Source organism: Marmota flaviventris, chromosome 19 (genome assembly GCF_047511675.1).
Source record: "Marmota flaviventris isolate mMarFla1 chromosome 19, mMarFla1.hap1, whole genome shotgun sequence".
NCBI lineage: Eukaryota > Metazoa > Chordata > Mammalia > Rodentia > Sciuridae > Marmota > Marmota flaviventris.
The window spans coordinates 27,111,968-27,130,286 of record NC_092516.1 but is presented as its reverse complement, the minus strand read 5'-3'; the positions used below and the strand labels follow the sequence as shown (position 1 = coordinate 27,130,286).

Below are 18,319 nucleotides of genomic sequence, written 5' to 3'. Positions count from 1 at the left end.
AAAAAATAAAACATAAAAAAATCCCAATGGTGGGGCTAGAGCTGTAGCTCAGTGCTAGCGTGACCCTGAGTTCAATAACAGTCCCACACACAAAATAAAAATGCAAAAAATATTTGCAAATCATATTTCTGGTAAGAATGTATAAAGTGCAAAAAGTCTCTGAGAGAAAGGGAACTCGATTTTCAAAATGGACAAAGAATTTGATGGACATTTCCCCAAAGATATACAATAACCAATAAGCACAGAAAAAGATGTCCCACACCATTAGTCCCCAGGAGAAGGCAAGTCAAAACCTGCACCTACATGAGACCTATCCCCTTCACCCTATGTGAGACAGCTACCATTTCGGAAAGAAAACAAAACACGCAAGGGAAAGTGACCCGTGTGTCAAGGATGTGGGACTCGAGCCCTGGTGACAATGTGAAACATTGCAGTGCTACTCAAAAGCCTGGTGGTTCCCCAAAAAGGTAAATACAGAATTACCACGGAACTCGATAATTCTACACTTAGGTCACATCCAAAAGAAATGACCACAGGGATTCTGCCGCTCGTGTGTCAACTTTCTTTCTTTCTTTTTTTTTTTTTTTTTTAATTATTATTGTCCTAACAATCTTATAAACAAGACTTTCCTTAGCCGACTATTATAGTGAATGTTTGAGCCAAGATTTAAACCAAGTCTTTTTTTTTTAAGAGAGAGAGATTTTTTTTAATAAAGACTTTTTTTTTTTTAAAGAGAGAGTGAGAGAGGGAGAGAGAGAATTTTAATATTTATTTTTTATTTTTTGGCGGACACAACATCTTTGTATATGGCGCTGAGGATCGAACCCAGGCCGCGCGCATGCCAGGCGAGCGCCCTACCGCTTGAGCCACATCCCTAGCCCCTGTGTGTCAACTTTCAAAGCCACATGGTTCACAACAGGCAAGAGACAGAAACACCTGAAGGGTCTGTCCAGGGATGAATGGGAACTAGATCCAGCATATACACCCGATGGAATATTAGTCACCCCTATAAAGGAATGACATTCTGCCGCACACTAAAACATATGGCATTACAAACATTAAACTAGCTGGGATAGTGACTCACACCATAGTCCTAGCAACTCTGGAAGCTGAGGCAGGAGGATCACAAATTCCAGGCTAGCTTGGGCAACTTAGTGAGACCTTGTCTCAGAAGAAAAACTGAAAAGGGTTGGAGATACAGCTCAGTGGTAGAGTGCATCTGGTGAGATGGTGCACACCTGTAATCCCAAAGGCTTAGGAGGTTGAGGCAGGAGGATCTAGAGTTCAAAGCCAGCCTCAGCAAAAGTGAGGTGCTAAGTAACTCAGTGAGACCCTGTTCTCTAAATACAATAGAAAATAGGGCTGGGGATGTGGTTCAGTGGTCCAGTGCCCCTGAATCCAATCCCTGGTACCCCCAAAAAACAAAACAAAACAAAAAAAAACAAAGAAAAGGAAAATTTCTTTCCCATGTAAAAGGCTTACACAGGAGAATAAGGAAAAAAAAGCCAAGACTTAATTGTGAAAATGCAAAAGACGTGAATGTTGTTTGCAGAAACAGAAATGCAAGTTGCTAATAGAAATATGGAAAGGTGCTCAGCCTGGCTGTGATTCCTGTGCCCTCAGCACAGCCTGAAGTTGCTCTCCACCAGGAGGGCAGGGATGGGGTGTGTCCCTACCCTGTCCAGGGCAAACATACAGTCTGGGTGCATAAAGGTGCATCTCTGCGGGCAAATTGGCAGTGTGCGTCAAAGTTTCCACTACCAAAAAAATAATAAACACAAGCGGGGCGGGTGATCTATACCTTTGATCTTTTAAAGTGATAATTTTGCTGCTAAGAATTTGCTTTAGCCAGGCCTGGTGGCTCAGGCCTGTAATTCCCGTGACTTCAGGGGCTGAGGTAGGAGGCTCACAAGTTCAAGGCCAGTCCCTGCAATTTATTGAGGGCCTAAGCAACTTGGCAAGACTCTGTCTCAAAAGAAAAAGTATACAAAAGGCTGGGGATGTGGCTCAGTGATTAAGTGACCCTGGCTTCAATTCCTGGTGTATGTATGTGTGTGTGTGTGTGTGTGTGTATTTGAATAATATGGTTTTATCACTGTCACATCTGCAATTTAATCTTGGCCCCTTATCTCTATACTTCTTGTGTCCTCTTATCCCATCCATTGGAGGAGTATATAGAGTGTCAGATTCCCTTATCAGGTCTGCTTGGATGGGATGTAGTCTCCATTTGTCTTGGTGACATTCAGGCTTTAGGGGCCGGGTGTAGCTCCGGTAGAGCTCTTGCCTAGTGTGTAAGGCCCCCAGTGCCATCCTGAGCAGCACCAAGGAAAACAACAACAACAACAAACCCAACCCTCCAGGCCGTGCATGCCCAGGGGTAGAACAGGGACTGGTTTTGCCCTCAGTCTCTCAGGTGAAGTCACTTAGCCTCTCCCTGCCCTGCAGCCTGGGGGCTGGTTTCCAGCAGTTCCCAAGGTGGTCAGCCAGGCCAGGAGCATTCCCCTGTGGTCCTGCCAGGTGGGGTCCCCTTCCTCCCTGTGTGAACTCCACAGTGTGAACCCCAAGGCCAGGTCCCTCCCCAGGGTGGCTGATACAATACTTTCTCAGTCCCTGAAAAACAATGGCGACTGTTCTAAACAAAGCCCAGGGCTAATTGCACTGGAGTACAACATGGTGCTTATAGTCTCCCTCCCCCTCCCCCCCATCCCTTGTTTAAGAAGTCCCTTTTTTTTTTTAACCTGAAAACTTTCCCCATGTATCTACCTTATGAATAATAAACACAAGCAGGGCTGGTGCTATATACCTTTGATCCCAGGGACTCCAGAAGCTGAGACTGGAGGATCCCAAGTTCAAGGCCAGCCTGGGCAATGAGCAAGATTGTGTCCAAATAAATCAAAAGTGCTGGGGATGCTGGCTTAGTGGGAGAGCACCCCTGGCTTCAATTCCCAGTCCTGCAATTAATAAATCACAAATAATAAATAAGATAATACAAATATTAATAAACACAAGGTTAAAGGGGTTTAAAAAGGTTGCTATGGAGCCAGGGACAAGTGGTACATGTCTATAATCCCAGCAACCTGGGAGGCTGAGGCAGGAGGATCATAAGTTTGAGGCCAGCCTCAGCAATTTAGCCATGTCGTAAACAACTTAGGGAGACCCTGAGTCAAAAAAATAAAATAAAAAGAACTATGGTAGAGCACCCCTGGTTCAATTCCCTGTACCAAATAAATGAGTAAATAAAATCAAGATGAAAAGGTTGCTATGATTCACTAGAAAAAGAGGAAAGGTTTAATAAATAACAAAGATAAAGAATTAAGAAGCCGGTGAGGAGGGTAAAGGGAAAGAGAATCAACAAACTGGACACTAAGAGGAGGAGGAGGAATGCGGATATTTGTTCAGTTCTCAACCAAGATTTTCCTTCTCTTGATCTTAGGAATGATATCTTGCAAGAGTAGAGGTCAAGTGTTTTATTTGGAAAGTTTTTCTTGACTCCATTTTTCTAATCTTTGAAAATGAAAATGTTTCCCTGGAAGAACACCGTGCAATGTTCTTGACCGAGGTAGCCTCCAAAAAGATGGGCTGCTGGGATTCCTTATTCCTCGTTGACCAGCAGCATTCTTGATCAGATGATGTAACAAGTCCAACTTTCACCCATGATAAGTATCAGTCTGTGAACGGAAATTCTTGGAGAGAAGCTGTATCTGTGCTGAGGATCTCTGCAGACTCACTTTGATCTTGGATGACTAGGACATCTCAACTTCAGAGCCAAGGAATGCTGTGGGTCAAGAACCAAACTTATCTGGGGCTATCTTAGCCCTTTAGGAACCAATTACCTTAACTTGTATCTGGCCTGACATTCTCCTGGCTAACAGATAAAATTCTGGGGATGTGTCTCTCAGCTTAGCAGAACTCTAGCCTCCACCACCTGAAGCCAAGAGTGCTGGGTACCTGAACCCTCCAGAAGAGGTGCCCCTGCCTAGCTGTGGCCCCAATCTGATGCTCCCACCGGTGGAACTGGTAACGTATTCATTGAGCCTTTTCTTGGTTCTGTGACTGTGAAAGCTCATGTGACTTCTTCCACAGTGGAGCATGCCATTCAGGGTAACCTGATGGATTTGTGTTCCTGGGTCTTTCATATTTGGCTCAGGATAAACAATTTTCTTTCTTCCATCCTTTCTTTTTGCTACTGGGGATTGAACCCAGAGGTACTTTACCACTTTTTTAAAAAAAATTTGAGACAGGGCTTTGCTAAGTTGCTGAGAGTCTCACTGAATTGCTGGAGTCCCTGGGACTACAGGCATGGGCCATCATACTGGGCTTCACAATAAGCTCTTTTCTTATTTCCTTAAAGCAGAGTTGCTATTCTCTAGTGACAAAAGAATCATGAGCATTTTATTCATAATTTATGTATTTACTGATACGGGGTATTGAATTCAGGGGTGCTTAACTGCTAAGACATATCCCCAGCCTTTTTTGGGGGGCAGGTACCAGGGATTGAACTCAGGGGCACTCCACCACTGAGCCATATCCCCAGCCCTATTTTGTGTTTTATTTACAGACAAGGTCTCACTGAGTTGCTTAGCACCTTGCAGTTGCTTAGGCTGGCTTTGAACTCTTGATCCTCCTGTCTCAGCCTCCCAAGCTGCTGGGATTACAGGCGTGCACCATCGTGCCCGACTTCTTATCATATTTTAAAATGATGTTTCAAATGTTGAATAGTATTATCTATTATCCCCATAACACTTAATTGGGACTGAGGGAGTAGCTCAGTGGTACAGTGTTAGCCTAGCATATGGGAGGCCTAGGGTGGGATCCCCAGATCTCAAAAAAGAGGTTTTTTTTTTGTTTTTGTTTTTGTTTTTTTGCACAGTCTAATATATATGACAGAGTCACAGAAAATTTATTAAGTTAGGGTCCAAATGAGCGTCTTTAAAAAGTCCAACCGCAATATAATTCTACCAACTAAGCTTCACAAAGTGGTGCAGGCGCAGGCACTTGGGGTTTCCTACCCCGGCTCTCATGGTCACTTGCTATTTGAAAGCAGTGACCAAGGCCAGAATCTGAGTCTCTGAAGATGCCTGTGAGCTGGTGGAAGAGGTCACATTTGGACCACCTCTGATTCAGCCACAGTCTGTTCGGCTTGGAGCTGCCTCACACAGCACAGAAGATTAGAGATGTCACATCATATGGACACTTCCCTGCAGGACTGCACACATCAGGCTAAACTTCAGAATTAGAGACTAGCAGGCGGGTGCGGTGATACACACCTGTAATCCCAGCGGCTCAGGGGGCAAAACCAGCTTCAGCAAAAGCAAGGTGCTAAGCAACTCAGGGAGACCCTGTGTCTCAATAAAATACATGATAGGGCTGGGGATGGGGCTCAGTGGCCCTGAATTCAATCCCTGGTACAAAGGTTGGGCTGGGTGGGGCTCAGTGGTGGCGCCTGCCCACTGTGTGTTCAGCTGGGGGTTTGCTCCCCAGCACCTTCCCTGCTTTTCCTGCCCTCTCAGTTGGGTGTACCTGTGTTAGTACCTGTATCCTGCTGACTCTAGTGTTCAAGGAAGACTCAGTATCACATCATTCCTAGACAAAAATCAACTATAATTTTTCATCTGTTGTTCAAACCAAAACACAGCAATCTGATTCTAGTTTGGAAAAAACCTGGCTGTACAGAGGGATGTTTTCCAGAGTAGCTTATAGAATGGCCCCAAGAATGTGGCACTTGAACGAGTGAGGTGAGGGAGACACGGTCAAGGAGCAGCTACAGTGTTCCGGCAACTGTCCTGGGGAGCCGGGCCTTAGTGAAGGCTGAAGAACCCTGGAATTGATGATTGTGCAACATGACTTTGAAGGTTACAAGCTTCAGTGGCAGAGCTTTGAGAAAAAGACATCGTCTCTACAAAGTCAACCTTCATTGACACAAAAGGACACTTTTTTCATTATAAGTGATTTAAACCTTGCTAATGTTGATTTAACAGTTTTTGGAATGGCTTCAACCTTAAAGAAGTTGGAAGCCAAGTGGGGTGGTGTGAACCTGTAATCTCAGAGACACGGGAGGTTGGGGAAGGGGAATCGCAAGTTCCAGACCAGCCTCAGCAACTTAGGGAGACCCTCAGCAACTCAGTGAGATCTTGTCTCAAAATTAAAAAGAGCTGGGGGGTTGGGGATATAGCTCAGTTGGTAGAGTGCTTGCCTCACAGGCACAAGGCCTTGGGTTCAATCCCCAGCAACCCCCTCAAAAAAAAGGACTGGGGACGGGACCTGGCTCAGTGATAAAGTGCCTCTAGATTCAATCCCCAGTACCAAAAAATACATAAATAAACTGCATAAATAAAGAAGAAGTTGGAGCTGTTTATGAAGACGCAGCAAAATTCCACTCTGAACAGTTAAGCAAAGTAATTCATGGAAGAAAGAGACTATCTTCCAAGCAAGTTTTCATGACAAAGGTCATCTTAACTAAATGGACTTCTGACTCACTAACTTTCCACACACTCCCAAATGCTACTCTGTAACTCCATCATCTCCTGTGAACTCTCCTTTCACTTGACCTCAACCTGAAGGCACCAATCCAGAAATGATCCTCTCTGTAAAATATACACACTGACATCCGAAAGGGCTGAATGTTTGCATCCAGTAAGCTGGGTGCTCTAACAAATGGAGCTGTGGGCTTCTCAAAAGTTATGTTTTTCCTAGATATGTGAGCTACTACAGTAGCTGCTCCCTTTTTGGAGGCTCCCTTAAACTGTGCATGGTTTTGAGTAGCTTAAATACTGTCTAGTTCCAACACACCCTGACATAACCGTGTCTTTGTTCAGTGTATCCCCTTGTATATGCTACCTGTCCTCTGGTGGAGCAGTTGTCTCAGTTATCAGATCTTTTGTTGGAGTCATGGTTTCTCAATAGGCACATTCAAGTAACTTTTTTTTCCCCTTCAGTACTGAGGATTAAGTACTTTTGTATAGGGCTTTGAGCTTGTTAGGCAAGTTCTGTACTATTGAGCTATATACATTCCCAGCGTTTTTCCTTTTATTTTGGGACAGGGACATTTTTGTGTGTGTTTGTGTTTTGTTGGTGGGGGGGTTACCAGGGATTGAATTCAGGGGCGCTCCACCACTGGGTCACGTCCCCAGCCCATTTATGCATTTTATTTAGAGACAGGGTCTCACTGAGTTGCTTAGTGCTTCCCATTGCTAAGGCTGCCTTAGAACTTGTGATCCTCGTCTCACAGGATTACAGGCCTGCGCCATTGCGCTGGGCTGGGACAGGGTCTCTCTAAGAGGCCAAGCTTGCCCTTGAACTTGCAATCTTCCTGTCTCAGTCACCCAAGTGGTTGGAATTACAGAGGTAAGCCAATGCACCAGGCCTTATTTTACTTTTAACGATGGCGCCCAAGCCCAAGAGCACCCGGGCCGGCAATGTGGATGCACCCAAGAGGAGCCGCGACGTGCTGCCGCTGAGCGAAAAGGCGAAGGTTCTTGGTCAGGAAGGAGCAGAAGTCCTATGCCGAGGTGGCCAAGATCTTCAGTAAGAACGAATCCTCCATCCGGGAAATCGTGAAGAAGGAGAAGGAGATCCGGGCCAGCTTCGCTGTGGCCCCCCAGACGCCAAAGTAACGGCCACCGTGCGGGACAAGTGCTTGGTGAAGATGGAGAAGGCGCTGAGCCTGTGGGTGGAGGACATGAGCAGCCGGCGCGTGGCTGTGGACGGCAGCGCCCTGCGCCAGAAGGCGCTGAGCCTGTACCAGGACCTGAGCCAGGCGTCCCCCGAGAGGCGCGACGGCGGGCCTGAGAGGAGGCCGTTCACGGCCAGCAAGGGGTGGCTGCACAGGTTCAGGAACAGGTTCGGACTGAAAGGCCCAAAGGGTGTGTCTGCCCAGGAGCAAGCTGCTGGCCCATTCCCCGCAGAGGGGGAAAAGTTGTTAAGGATAGAGGATGCCACCCAAAGCCAGTCTCCCGCTGTGATGAGAGCAAGCAGAAGGGTGAGTACAGTGCCCCAGGTGTGCTGAGAGGAGAGGCCGGTCCACGTGGCTGCTTGCTGTGGACTGTCCGCGTTAGCCTCCTGCTGTGCCCAGTTCCTGCCTCACAGTAGGTATGCTGAGTAGGAGGAAACAGGGGGGCTTGGTACCCGGGGAAGACAGATGCAGGCCTCTCTGGGGGTCCTGGCTCACACCCCTGTTGATAAGGGCCGACTCTTGTAATGCAAATATGGGATTGAACTAAATATGACAGAATGCATGTGAAGTCTGAGTGCAAAAGTAAAGTTCTTTTTATGAAAACTTGTCGAAAGGCTCCGAATGGAGTAACAAAATTTTACTCACGAATGAATTAGGCAAGGTCAAAATGACTGTGATTGCGGGGGCGGGGGTCGTAAGCATGTAGATAGCCTCTGCTATCCCAGGGATCTTTAAATTCTTCATATTTCAAAGAAATCTAACATGGAGATCCAGAGGTGGCTTCCTGGGTGCGGTCCATGCAAGAGTGGAAAAGGGAACGGCAATCCGCGGACCCAGATCCAAAGGCAGGGTTTGGACCGACATCAAAAGACTGGCTGCTCGGAAAGTTTTCCAGAGAGCCAGCGACAAAGAGGCTGGGAGGCTGGCCGGAGCCTCTGGTCGCCCCCTACCGAGGAGCGGGCTGGAGGGCGGCGGGCGCGTGGGGGGCGCGGAAACACCCTGAGAATCGCTGCATCTAGCGCTGTCCGCGACCGTCTAGTCTTCCAACTCGAGCCAGTTTGTTGTTTAACTTTGGAGTGTAACTTGGGTGAACAGTAAGATCTCACATTTTGAAAATATGCTGAATTCAGAAAAGTTGAGAAAAAAAATAATGGGGAGGGGGGCGTGGAGCATGAGATTTGAGTTAATTTGCTTTGCTGCTGACCGAACAAACGGGGCCCCAGAGTCTGGCTTTTCGACTTTCCTTCCAAACGCTGAGCTAGGCAGAGGAAAGGGCTGGGGAGGGGGCAGCTAGAAACTCGAACAGTGTCTTCCCCTCGCCTGCCCCAAGTTGGGGCAAGTCATTCCTAGCCGCCTTTGAGGCAAGTTTTGAAAAACGCTAACAGGAATCCTTTGTGTCCCGGAGGGTGGTGCAGGGCGGAGGAGCTCCCTTGGCGGAGCGGAGAGGGCGCAGGCCATCCCGGGGCTCCCCGGCCTATTCTGCGTGCCGGGCTTGCAATCTGCAGGGAATCGCAGTGCAAGGATGAGGTTGGAGCCTTGCTCGGCCGCGGAGGACGGTTGGGGCGCGGCTGTGCGGACGCCTGGGCCACCGCGGGTCTGCATTTCTGTTCCTTCGCCCTAGATCCCCTCCCCCACCCGGGCGGCCGCGCAAGCCCCAGGTGCAGCCATGTTCTTGCTCCCACCACCCGCGCCTCCATTGACAGCCCTTGCTGGAGAGGGCCGGGCACCGCGGCGCTCGCCTCGTCCTCGGGTTCGGGGCTCCCCTCCGCGGAACCTTCTGGGAGTTGTAGTCCACGAAGCCCGCCGCCGCGTTGGCGGGGACCAATCAGGAACTACAATTCCCGCTGGGCGGTGCTGCGGCTGCGCAAGCGCAGCGAGCATTCGAGGAACAAAAAAAAAAAAAAAGGAGGAGGAGGAGGAGGGTGAGAGAGAAGCTCGGAGAGCAGAGAAAAGGGGCCACCCGGTCGCCCCCCCGCTTCCCCGCACGCGCTCTCCAGCCGGGCCGCCCGCCTGCCGCAGTTACCCCGGCCTTTCCCCTCTGTCCCCTGAGAGCGGAACGAGGCGCTGAGTGAGGCCCTGCTGGGGCGGCCATGCGGCGGTGACAGGAGCGCGGCCGAGACGCACGGGCCCCTCGCCCTCACCTCCCGCCCGCTCACAGCTCCCTCAGCCGAGGCTGCTCCGCGGCGGCCTCAGCGCGCGCGTCCCCCACTCGCGCCCTTCGTACTCCGGCCCCGCGCTGCCCGGAGGCGGCTGCACTCGGGTGAGTCCCCTCGCCGCACCCCTGGACCCCCGCCCCCGCCTCGGGTGCCATGGCGAGCAGGGCCTTTATTCGAGACTTTGCCCCGCTGGGGCCTGCGACTGGGGCGCCGGGGCGTGCGGCCCGACGGCCTTCGGGGCGCACGGCCGCCCCCCGGTGCGGCGGACCCCGGCCGGACGGCCTCGGCGGCCGTGCGGCGGGGCGTGGGGGTGGGGCGGCCGCGGTCGCGGGGGACGGCGGTTGCACGCGCGCGCCGGGCCGCCGTGGGGGATGGGCGCGCGCCCGCCGGCCTGGGGGGGCGCCTCGCGCGTGCGGCCCCGCGCGTGAGCGAGCGCGCGGGCCTCGCCGCGCTGATTGGCCGGCCGGCGGTGCGGGGGCGCGCGCGGTGCCAGGCCCGAGCCGTGGGGTCGCGCCCGTCGGGTGTCTCTGGGGCTCCTGCGCCGGGGCAGCAGACGCGCGGGATTGGCCGGCGGGCGCGGGGGCGGCGCCGCGCTGCCTGGCAACTGCGGCGGGGTCGGGCGCCGCGGGCGGGTTCCCGAGCGGTGGCCCAGCGCGCCGCGCCCCGCCCCGCTCCCAGGTGCAGCCCGCCGTGGGCTTTGTCCTGGGCCGGCCGGGCGCGGCGCCCCGGAGGACCCGTCCGATTTTGGGGGGTGGTGGAAATACACACAATGACCGGAAGGAAGACCGCGGCCGAAAGGCCCTGAGCATAAAGCCTCCAGGCTCCGCCAGCACCGGACGGCGGGGTGCAGAGCGCTGGGCGGAGGAGGAGCGCGGTGCCCTTTGGTCCCTGCACTTTTCTTTGGGAAGTTCTGTCTTTTCTCAAGCAGCCGCCCCCGCGTTCGGCTTTTGCGCTCCTCTGCGGCCGAGAGCGGGACGCGGGGTCCCGTGGAGCGACGCTCCTCTCGCGCGCCACGGGAGCCGCTTCGCAGTGCCACCGCGCTGCAGACAATGGCCGGCCAGGCCCGCAGGGCGGCCCGAGCCCCCCGGCGCTCGCCCGAGTGAGGGGAGTTGGGTTGCAGTGCGGACGCAGGTAGAGTGCCCCGCGAGGCAGGCTCCCGACCCCAGGAGCTAAGTTTTCTTTCTTTTTGCCTTTTGGTGGCGAGCATTGCCTGGGCTCCCGTGCCGCCTGCTTTCTGGGTCTGGGTTCGCACCGTTAGGCGGCGTTGACTTTGCTTCTGTCGAGGCCGGGAAAACTTCCTTGCCCTCGCTTCTGGGAGGCCTCCTTCCAGTGTCCGGTGGGGACGCGCTGCTGCGTCGCGCCCCTGTCCACTCGTCCGCCCCTCCTCCGCGGGGGTCTGGCCCAGCCGCCGGGTGTGCAGTGCCCTTTCGTCTCTCCCTTTCTCCCCCAGTTCTGCCCGAGTGTCTTACGCGTACTTGTAACAAACACAGCTAACGACCTCGTGCGTCTCCTGTGCCAGAGATGTTATGTCGTAATAACCCCGAAATTCCACTCTGTGGATGAGGAGCGGGCCAGGAGAAGTGGCAGTTTGCACTTGCTTGCCCAGCAGGTGAACGCGGCGGGCTCGGCTGCGTGGCTTGCAGGGCGGGCTTGGGCGGTGCCTGGGAATTCGCGTTTCCACTCGTTACCAGGTGGTGCTGTGGGCTGCTTTTCCCGGGTTTGCGCTGGGGAACCGTTCACGGTGGTGCAGAGTTAAGTGAGGTAAATCTATTCTAGATGTTTGCTCTTCCTTATTTTAAAATTAGATCTTAACCAAAAAATAAGTCGAGCGGCTTACTGTAGATTACTTGGAAAACTGGTTCAGAGTTAAAGAATTTTTTTGTTAGGCGTGATTACATTAATCTCCGGTTTAAGGAGGAGCCATGGATTTAAGTGCAGAATTAAACTAATTAACCTCCAGTTTCAAAGGGGGTCATGGAATTAAATGCAGAATTAAATTGAAGACCTAAATAGTTGGTTAATTTTCCCACTCATTTTTATTAATTTATCCATGGTACAGGCTTTTTTTTTTTTTTTTGGTACTGTGGAGGGGACCCCTGAGCCTCCCCCTAAGACACTTGTTATTTTCTCCCTCTCACCCTCCTCAGAGTTTCAGGTCTGGGTGGCCCTGCAGAGCTTGGCCCTGACACTGGAAGTGTGAAGGGTGTACTTGGATCTTCATTTTCCATTTTTTGTCCTTCTGTCCTGTCCTTGTTCACCTCTGCTGCAGTTTTCGTGTTTTCTTCTTGCGGTCTGTGTCTTAGTGTCCCCTGCCTGTGTCTGGCCCTCCGTGTCTGCTTTCCCCCGCGAGTAAGTAGTAGAAAGTCTGATACAGCCAGAGAATGTCAGAGTTGCTGGAGGACTGGCTCCGCTGTCCCTGGATTCTAACTTCATTAAGAACTATATACAGGGGCGCACGCCTGGAATCCCAGCGGGGGGATCTCGAGTTCAAAGCCAGCCTCAGCAATTTAGTGAGGCTGCTAAGCAGCTCAGTGAGACCCTGTCTCTAATAAAATACAAAACAGGGCTTGGAATGTGGCTCAGTGGTCGAGTGGCCCTGAGTACACCGCCCCCCCCCCCCCAAAAAAAAAAATTGACTATATATAGGATCTCTTTTTTGAGGGATCTTGGGACTAGACCCCATTGTGTTCCACCGCTGAGCTCATCCCCAGCCCTTTATAATTTTTTGAAATTAATTTTTGGTACTGGGGATTGAACCCAGGGGCTCTTTAGCCCCAAGTTAAATACTCAGATTTTATTTATTTAATTTTGAAGCAGGATCTCCCTAAGTTGCTGAGGGAGGGCCTTGATAACTGGCTGAGACTGGCCTTGAACTTGTGATCCTCCTACTTTAGCCTCCCAAATTACTTGGATTACTATGTGCCGTCACATGTGGTTTGAGCCCTTTGTTTATTTTTCAGCAGTGATTTGCTTAGTTGCCCAGGCTGCCCTCGAACTTGCCATTGTCTTGCTGCAGCCTCCTGAAGTTGTTGGGATTACAGGCATGTTGGTGGAGGTGGCTTTCAAATAATTTTGTTCACTCAAACTGTGTATTACAGGAGGCCAACCTTCAGTTTACAGTAACAATGAAAGTACATGCTGGCTACTTTGGCAAATTAAACTTATTGAGGAAGTAAAAATTAGTAGCCAGTAATAACTTCTAATATTGAGTACAGTGTTGATCTCTAATGAAACTCTAAGGACAAGGGCATAGTTCTTCATGGGCTTCTCCCTTTGTGAATATGACGTCGTGTGTACAGTGGCTAAGGAGAACATTTCTGTTGTGGTGGTGGTGGGGACTGAACCCAGGGCGTCACAGATGGTAGGCAAGTGTTCGGACACTTGCCTGAAATATATTTTTTTTAAATTTAGTTGTAGATGAACACACAGTATCTTTATTTTTGTGGTGCTGAGGATTGAACCTGGTGCCTCACACATTCAAGACAAACACTTTATCACTGAATTACAGTCTCAGCCCTCTGAAATTATTTTTGAAAGAAACACAGTATATGAACATAGTAGGGTATAATTGAGGAAGCAGAGAGTAGTGGAGTGTGGTCCTATTTAGGGTAGCTAGTTGAAATGACATCTGGTTAGTTAGGTTAGAGCTGATGTATTTGTATAATGGGGACTAATCATGTCTATTTTGTAAGTAGTGAATTTACAATCAAACTAGCTTTCTGGAGCTAGTTGCCCAACACATAAGTTCACTCCTATTTTTATCTTACTCTGTCATAAGTCTTAGAGGTAGTGCCTTCTTTCTCCATTGGGAATCTTTATATATTTGAAATAGAAATTAGAATAAGGGAGTTAGGAATAATTGAAGATTTTTTTTGCCCTAATTAAGGAAGTAAGAAAAGTTACCTTATTTGTGGTCAGGCCCCACTGTTTTATTAGAAATTTGACAGTTTGGGGCTGGGGATGTGACTCAAGTGGTAGAGCTCGACTAGCAAGCCTGAGGCACTGGGTTCGAATCTTGGCACTACATAAAAACAAAGTGAAGGGCTGGGGATGTGGCTCAAGCGATAGCGTGCTCGCCTGGCATGCATGCGGCCTGGGTTCGATCCTCAGCACCACATACAAATAAAGATGTTGTGTCCGCCGAAAACTAAAAAATAAAATAAAATAAAACAACAAAGTGAAGATATTATGTCCACTTATAACTAAAAAATAATATTAAAAAAAAAAAAGAAATTTGGGGCTGGAGTTTTGGCTCAGTGGTAGAGCGCCCGCCTCGCTCGTGTGCGACCCTGGGTTTGATCCTCAGCACCACATAAAAATAAATACACAAAATGAAGATATTGTGCTCATGTATAACTAAAAAAATATATAAAAAATTTGATAGTTTGATTAATGAAACAGAAAATTTTGCTTAATATATTGTTGTAAGTAACTTGCTCTATGTAGGTACAGGCCTTACTATTGACTCTCATGTGAATGTGAATAGAGCTTATCTATAGATTGTTCTCAGATCAAAAGTTGTTTTCAATGAGAAAATGAAATATTGGAACTGAACTAGAATGAATAACTGCTCTTGGTTGTAGACTTTTGTAAATTGGTGCTGGGGATTGATTCATTGAGCTATATCCCCAGCCCTTTTTAAAAAAATTGAGACAGGGTCTCACTAAGTTGCTGAGGATCTCCCTAAATTGGTGAGAGTGGCCTTGAAATTGTGATATTCTTGCCTCAGCTTCCCAGATCGTTGGGATCACAGGTGTGTATCACCAGGCTGTCTTAGACTTTTTACTTTATTTTTTGCCATGCCTGGGAATGGAACCCAGGGTTTTGCACACGCTAGGCAAGCACTCTACCACTGAGCTACAACCCCCACTCTGGTGTTAAGACTTTAAAACACTGAATTACATTTCATTATCTCATTTATGAAATGATTTGACAAAGGAGGATGTCTACAAGGGGAAATGTTTACAAGGGGAAATGGCAGAGAAATTGATCTTACAAGGAGATTTGTCGGCTTCCTTCCTTCCACCTGTTCTTTCATCGTTTTCTTTCTTCCACTTTTCCTTCCTTCTTTCCTAATGAGCATTTTAAAATGTGCAGTTCAGTAGCATTAATTCCATTCACACCTCTATTTCTAGAACTTTTTTATCACCCCAAACAGAGAACTCCCTGTACCCATGGAATAAAAATGCCTCATTCCTTTTTCCAGCCCCTGGTAACTGCTAATCTGTTTTCTGTTTTTATGAGTTTGCCTATTTTATTTTTCTCTTTTGCAGTGCTGTCTATCCAGCCTAGAGCCTCATGGTGCTGGGCAAGTGCTCTGCCACTGAGCTACACCCCAGTCCTGCCTACATATTTCTTTTTTGGTCATGAAGATTGAACCTAGGGGTGCTCTATGCTGAGCTACATCTGCATAATTTTTATTTTGAGGTCTGTTCTAACTAAGTTACCTAGGTGAGTGTGGAATTTGCCATCCTCCTGCCTCAGCCTCCCGAGTAGCTAGTATTACAGCCATCCTGGCTTAGATATTTCACATAATTGGAATCACAGTAATTGTGCTTTTGTGTCTGGCTTATTTCACTTAACATAATGTTTTTGTTGCTCTAAGTTATAGAATGTTCTAGAACGCCAGTCCTTTTTAAGGCTGAGTAATGTTCTGTTATTGGTCTCTCCCATCTGTGGATGGACACCTGGATTGTTTCCGCCTTCTGGCAGCTGTGCATAAGAATTTTGTGCATTGGCAGGTGTCACTGGAGTCCTTGTTTTCACATCTTTCTTACCTACACCTGGGAGCAAGAGTTGCTGTCATTGTGTATGTGTGTGTGTGTGTGTGTTTAAAGAGAGAGAATTTTATAATATTTATTTTTTAGTTTTTGGTGGACACAACATCTTTTTTTTTTTTTTTTTAATGTGGTGCTGAGGATCATGCCAGGCGAGCGCGCTACCACTTGAGCCACATCCCCAGCCCTTGTATGTGTGTTTAACCCCTTTTTGTGGCAGAAGAATATGGATGGTTCTGCACACATCTTTTGCTAGCATAGAGAAGCCCTGTGAGAGGAGTTTGCACCTGCCTTTTCCATCATCAACACTTCCATTCCGTTTCTTTTTTCCAAGTGGTCTCCTCTTTTTGCAGTGCTGGGAATTGAACCCAGGCCTTCACACATGCTAATAAACATTAAGTGGTTTCTTGGAGTGATTTAAAAAAAAAAAAATGTTAAAGCATATATAGTATAAACCTTTTTTTTTTTTTTTTTTTTTTTGGTGTTGGGGTTGAGCCCATGGTCTCATACATGGTAAGCTAGAGCTGTACCGTTGAGCTACATCCCCCAACCCCCCCCCCTTTTTTTTTTTTTGGTACCAGGGATTAAACCCAGGGGTGCTTTACCACTGAGCCACACCTCCAGCCCTTTTTATTATTTTTTGGAATTTTGAGATAGGATCTTGCTGAGTTGCTTAGGGCTTAAGATGCAGAGGCTGGCTTTGAACTTGTGATCCTTCTGCCTCAGTCTCCCAGAGCAGCTGGTGTTACAGGTGTGTGTCACCACGCTCAGCTTGCTGAGTGTTTTATGAAGCACTTTATCAAGTACCTATCTACCTTCTGGTAACACCCTTATGTGGTAAGGACATAGGTTAGGGTCATTTTTAGTAAATTTAGGATTGAAATGGATAGTATATGGAGACAGGACACCAGTTCTGGCAAAACACCTTTTTCCTATCACCTGCCTTCTGTGAAGAATGCATTTTAAAAAATAAAGTGAACTTATACATGATAGCGACTTGGTTTTCATTTCCTCTTTCAAATGATTTTTAAATCTGGAGTAAGGTCAAAGGGACACATTCTTTGTGTGTTGGTAGAATAAGCTGCTGTACTTGGAATTCTGAACTGTCAGTTTAAAAGTTTAATGAATGCCTAGAAACATTTTCTCTTAAACTTTTGTGCCAGAAAAAGTGGTAATTTCTCCTGAATGGCTGATGAGATTTTTCTTGTATTTTGTTTTTATTTATTTATGGTACTGGTGTTCGAACCCAACCCAGGCCTCCTACATGCTGGACAGGTGCTGTACCAGGGAACTACATCCCCAGCCCTTTTTTCTCCCCTTCCCTTCTCCTCTTCCACCCCGGTCCCTTTCCTCTTCTGATTTTTGATTTTTCACGAGACACTCCTCCACACCTTTTTGTTCCTCTTTCCTTCCTATCCCCCAGACTTCACATGAGAGAAAACATGACTTATTTCACTTAACATGTCCTCTCAAGTTTCATCCACTATGCTGCAAATGACACACTTTCATTCTTTTTTGGTGGGGAGGGGAAAGCCAGGGATCAAACCCTGGGGTGTTGTCACTGAGCCAAATCCCCAGCCCTTTCTAGTTTTTATTTTTGAGACAGGGTCTCACTGAGTTGCTTAGGGCTTCACAAAGCTGCAGAGGCTGGCTTTGAGCTGTGATCCTCCTGCCTCAGCCTCTTGAGTCACTGGGATTATAGGCGTGTGCCACTGCTTCTGGCTTAATTGTTTTTTCTTTCTGAATCATTGTGTATCTGTACCACATTTTCTTTATCCAATCTTGCATTGATGAACCCCTAGGCTGGTTCCATAGTTTGGTTATTATTGATTGTGCTGCTATAAACATGGTGTGCATATATCTATTCATATCTATCTATCATTATTATTATTTGGTATCAGGGATTGAACTCAGGGGCACTCAATCACTGAGCCACATCCCTAGCCCTATTTGTATTTTATTTAGAGCCTGGGTGTCACTGAGTTGCTTAGGGCCTCGCTTTTGCTGTAGTTGGCTTTGAACTCGGGGTCCTCCTGTCTCAGCTTCCCGAGCTGCTGGGATGTGTGCCACCATACCTGGCTCTGTTATTATTATTATTATTACTGGGTATTTTAACCTAGTAGTGTTTACCACTGAAATATACCCCCAGCCCTTTTTATTTTGAGACTTACTGAGTTGCTCAGGGCCTTGCACTTGTGATTCTCCTGCCTCAGCCTCCCAAGTATCTGGGATGATAGGGATGTCCTACCAGTCTCAGCCTAAAAATTTCAGAATCTTGATTTAAAAATCTGTCTTCATCAAAGGGCTTGGCTTGGGGATATCTAATTTTATTTCAAAGCACTTGCTGTCGTTAAATGTTTATTTTCTAAAGATTAAATGAACTAAAGTGGATTCGTTTGTTCAGTTTGTGCTGTCCACTGAAGTGGATATATTAGTATAAGTGGTGATACTTCCTACCTTCATATTACACATATGTAAGACAGACTCTCTGAGTGAAATACCAACCTGATTTATTTCCATGTGGGAAGTACCTGTTAACCCTTTGGAGATCAGCTCTTAGGAATGAGGATTCCAATGATCCTCTGGGTTAAATAAGCAAAGAATGTAGAAATCCTGGGAGCTACAGGTCCAGATATGGTCTCTGGTAGACTGAGCTTACACAGTCAGACTCAGAGTGCCCAGAGGGTAGCCAGGCTGGGCAGGGTTTGGGAATC

General features: G+C 48.1%; 1 protein-coding gene across 3 annotated transcripts in view; it reads left to right on the top strand.

Annotated features, from left to right (window-relative positions):
• Positions 1 to 7,787: 7,787 nt before the first annotated feature.
• Positions 7,788 to 18,319, top strand: part of Gtf2i (general transcription factor IIi) — an 89,970-nt gene continuing 79,438 nt past the window's right edge. The window contains exon 1 of one of the 3 annotated variants that reach the window (XM_071605370.1): positions 7,788 to 7,978. The gene's annotated coding sequence lies outside the window, so the exon portion shown is untranslated. Of the gene's footprint in view, positions 7,979 to 9,582; positions 9,933 to 10,768; positions 10,960 to 18,319 lie in introns of those variants that run through there. The other 2 variants (XM_071605368.1, XM_071605369.1) reach the window with 2 other exon arrangements.